This window comes from Sycon ciliatum, chromosome 7 (genome assembly GCF_964019385.1).
Source record: "Sycon ciliatum chromosome 7, ocSycCili1.1, whole genome shotgun sequence".
NCBI lineage: Eukaryota > Metazoa > Porifera > Calcarea > Leucosolenida > Sycettidae > Sycon > Sycon ciliatum.
In genome coordinates this window covers 29,745,643-29,750,649 of record NC_088649.1, presented here as the reverse complement: position 1 = coordinate 29,750,649, position 5,007 = coordinate 29,745,643, and positions in this window count along the sequence as shown.

The window sequence follows — 5,007 nt, the reverse complement described above, 5'->3', positions numbered from 1 at the left end:
CGTCCTCCCTTGTACGCTCTCCACTCTTTGTTGCCTACTCTGCTTGGCTTGCGCAGCCCGCTACTACGCGCAATGCCAGTACCCTGGACGCATTTAAATCTGCTCACTAGATTCACCATCACCTGTCCCTCCCATGCTTCTCCGTCTTGACCATTACTTTTCTTCTTTTCTTCTTTTATTCACCATGGTTGGTTAACACCCACATCTCCCGCACTGGCTGATGTTCTTCTCATGCCATGAGGTGTTGTCTATAATAATAATAATAATAATAATTTTAATATGGCAATAAGTAGGACGAGCTGAAGCGACATGTGGACTACTTTATTAACAATGTAAGCGATAGACACGATGCAAGAAACAACCTAAAGGGTAAGGAAAAATACATGTAAGAAGAAAAAGGGCAATAGAAAAAAAAGATGATTCGAACAAGTTTTCGTACAACACTCTTCAGGAATCACCGTTGTACTAAAGAACAAAATGAGAACAAAGGAAATAATATAGCAATCAAGGTAGGGTGACACGATACAATGACAGCACTAGAATATCGAGGTGCGATTTCTCACAAAAGTGTGCAGAAAACAAGGGTATACAAGTAAGAACTAAGCGTGACAAGTGTGTATCAGCAACAAAAAACAAAAAAGTGAGAACGAATGATAATAATAACAATAATAAACAAGAAGGTGACAAAACACATTTAGGCACAAGTGGCAACAACGTTGCCACACTACACAACAGAATATTATTTGAACAATTTTAGGGTAATAACACTATCTTTCTGGACACACAAATTCGGCTTATGAATGCGCTGACAAACAGCTTCCAAAACTTGTAACTGCAAAAGATAACCATGACGAGCACGGCACAAAACAGAAAAACAGGAATCAGAATAAGTACGACAACAGTCAGTACTAGAAACCAAATGATTGTATACTGAAGACTTGTTATTACGAGACGGACGCACACAATCTCGACTCACGCGCACACCCTCACACTCCCTCTCACCCTCACTCAGCTCACCTTCTCCCTCACTGTCCGAATCAGAACCTGCTCCGTCATCCACCGCGGTTTGACTCTCCTCCTCACTTGCATCGTCCTGCGTCTCACCTTCACCACCCACGCCAACCCTGAATGCCGTTGCCTTCACGTCAGTCGTCGTCCTTTCCGATTGTTTCCTTTGTATTTTTACCGTGAATTCATAGGTCCGGTTGTAATCTGCTGTAGATCTCCGTGGTCTGTCATTTGCTGCTTTGTTTTGTGGATTAGTTGTTGTTGTTGTTGTTGTTGGATGTGAACCTGGTGTTGTTGTTGGATGTGAAGCTGGTGTTGTTGTTGCCGCCATGGTTGTTGGTCTTTCTGTTGAATCCAGCTCTGGTTCCGGTGGGACAAATCGACCGCCGCGGGTGCTCCCCACCAACACAGACCTCGAAGGAGGAGGGTCAGGGGGAGGCAGAGGTGCTGTCACCACTCGAGGCACAGCCCCATGCAAAGCACCCAGAGGCACAGACTTAGGCACACCCGAGGGCTGCACCAGTGGCGGGTCCGCACGCACCTCCAAAGAGCTGCCAAGCTCCAGCCCGTCCAACACAGATGTCAGAGGGGGAGCGGCAGACAGCGGCAAGGAACTATCCTGCCGTCTAGGTGATGGGTTTTTCCTAGGCCTCCCGCGTTTGGGCCTCTCAGATTGCGCACTGGGTGGAAGGATGTGAAGTGGAGTGTGTTGTTTGATACGTGCGTTCAGGTGCTGAACAGTCCTACCAACATACCGACTAGCACAATGTCGGCATTCGAAGTTGTAGATAACATGACTGAGGTGGAGGGTTGGTAGGACGTCCTTCCGCACCGTGAACGCACGCATTTTTGTGAAGACTGGCACAAAATGTACTGCATAATAAGTACGACGGACGATAGACTTGACTGCGTGACACACTTTGATCGATTCCTGCCCCTTCCATGGCAAACATAGATAGACGGGACAGCGAGGTGGACCAATCAGCACCGATTTCGGTTTCTGCTCCATGGACAGAAACTTACGCAACAAGAATTCCGGGTAGCCATTCTTCAAGAAAACAGATCGAAGGAAATCGAGCTCGGCCTGCAGCTTACTGGGCGAACAAATACGTTTCGCACGGTCCACGAGGTTACGAACTAAGTTGACCTTGTATTGAGACGAACAATATGAATCGAAGGCAATGTACTGACCGGTGAACGTAGGCTTACGATACACAGAAGTCAACATTTCACAGCCAGTCTTCTCTACAAGCACGTCTAGAAATGACAACTTACTAGACTGCTCGTGCTCACAAGTAAAGCGGAGGGAAGGATGTAGGTTGTTGAGCACATTGAGAAACAATTCACTGCTCTCAACACTGTCAAAATGCGTGAACGAATCGTCAACAAAACGCACGTAGAACGCGGGCCAAAGCGACTCATCAATCTTGCACTCACAATAACCAACGAATATATTGGCGAGGACGGGACCAAGAGGAGATCCCATCGCCACACCATCTACTTGCTTGTACATCACATCGTTGAACGAAAATTCGACACCAGTTGTAACTGACAGCATCAAATGACGAAACGCCGCTTCCGATACCCATGGAGTATCAACATCATCGTTACGGTACAATACATCCATACAGATGTCAACAGTCTCATCAATAGGAACATTCGTAAAGAGACTTACAACATCGAAGGAACACATGTGTGCATTGAGAGGGACCGGACTATCACGAAGCCTCGCAACAAAGTCGAAGCTATCCTTCACAGTGCGTTTGCAATAGTAATCTTGAACAGGCTGTAGGTAGATGCACAGCCATTTCGAGATAGAGTATTGAGGGGAGGCGGTCATGGATACTATTGGTCTAACAGGGCATGTAGGTTTATGAATTTTAGGAAGGCCATAGAGTCTAGGACGAAGGGTACCAGTCGGTTTGATGCGATCGAATTCATGTTTTGATATTTGTTCTTCATTCTTTAGCTTCTTAAGGTAAGTTACAAGATCCTTTTCTACTTTTTCAGTTCGATCACAGGTCTTGACCGGACCAAGTGTACGGAACTTTGATGTGTCATTTAGGATAACGGACATCTTCTCGATGTAGTCAGTTTTATTCATTAAAACAGTTGCACGACCCTTATCCGGGCGCGTGACAATAATGTCTTTGTTATTACGTAGCTCATGCAGGGCTTTGAGATGTTCGCGTTTCAATGAAAACGTTCTTCTATCCGGTAATGCATCAGCGTGTTCCTCAGCCTCTGCCCGGATCTTTGCGGCGCAAATGGACTGTTGTGACTCGGACACCGGTCTGAAACGTAATAACTTGCGGTAAAAGAGCTCAAACTCGGTCATGATTACTTCCTTCTTGTTTGATTTTGGTGGAATCCCGAAATCGGTTCCACGACAGAGGAGCTCTTTCTGAAGAGTGGTCAACTCTAGTGATGTCATGTTAATTATGGTGGTATCAGGATCGATGGTGACATGTCCATATCTTTTCTGTATTAGCCAATTGTAGGTCTTGTCATGTTTTGTGATTAGATGGATACGTTGTTTCTGGTCATTTTCCGAAAGGAGCATAGAGAATCTCAAGAAGTCGTGAGAGGAGAGAAAGCAGCGTGCACGATCATACAAATACCTAAACCGCGAAAGGTAGTGTTATTACCCTAAAATTGTTCAAATAATATTCTGTTGTGTAGTGTGGCAACGTTGTTGCCACTTGTGCCTAAATGTGTTTTGTCACCTTCTTGTTTATTAAGAAAAGGGTTTGCTCCCCACACCGGAGCTCGCGCTATTCCGCCGACTTTACTTGACACTTGACTGACTCACGACTGCCATCCAGAGCACACGAGAAGTCCATCGAACCTTCGACTCGGCAAACCTGCAAGAAAGCACCACTCCCTGCTCAATACACAGTGTTTCGGGGAATTCACCCCTCATCAGTTGAGCTTGAGTAGGCTGAGGAAGATTGTGCCTGAAGAGCACCACTTATATAGTGCTCTACAGGCACGACCATCACCAGGGATACAAACTTACAGAGACGCTCCGTTTTCAGCGCGACAAACACCTCGTGAGCACCAGATAGCAGCGTGAGTCAGTGTCGCTCCTGGACGGTGAGACAGACGTCGAGGACCCTCGGTCATTCGCAACGCTGTCACCTCCGAACCAACTAGTCGCAAGCCCGCGCTGGGCACAACAGTACGAAGTAGTGGTTGCGACCTCGGCGATGATTTGTAAGAAAAGGGTTTGCTCCCCACACCGGAGCTCGCGCTATTCCGCCGACTTTACTTGACACTTGACTGACTCACGACTGCCATCCAGAGCACACGAGAAGTCCATCGAACCTTCGACTCGGCAAACCTGCAAGAAAGCACCACTCCCTGCTCAATACACAGTGTTTCGGGGAATTCACCTCTCATCAGTTGAGCTTGAGTAGGCTGAGGAAGATTGTGCCTGAAGAGCACCACTTATATAGTGCTCTCCAGGCACGACCATCACCAGGGATACAAACTTACAGAGACGCTCCGTTTTCAGCGCGACAAACACCTCGTGAGCACCAGATAGCAGCGTGAGTCAGTGTCGCTCCTGGACGGTGAGACAGACGTCGAGGACCCTCGGTCATTCGCAACGCTGTCACCTCCAAACCAACTAGTCGCAAGCCCGCGCTGGGCACAACAGTACGAAGTAGTGGTTGCGACCTCGGCGATGATTTGTAAGAAAAGGGTTTGCTCCCCACACCGGAGCTCGCGCTATTCCGCCGACTTTACTTGACACTTGACTGACTCACGACTGCCATCCAGAGCACACGAGAAGTCCATCGAACCTTCGACTCAGCAAACCTGCAAGAAAGCACCACTCCCTGCTCAATACACAGTGTTTCGGGGAATTCACCTCTCATCAGTTGAGCTTGAGTAGGCTGAGGAAGATTGTGCCTGAAGAGCACCACTTATATAGTGCTCTCCAGGCACGACCATCACCAGGGATACAAACTTACAGAGACGCTCCGTTTTCAGCGC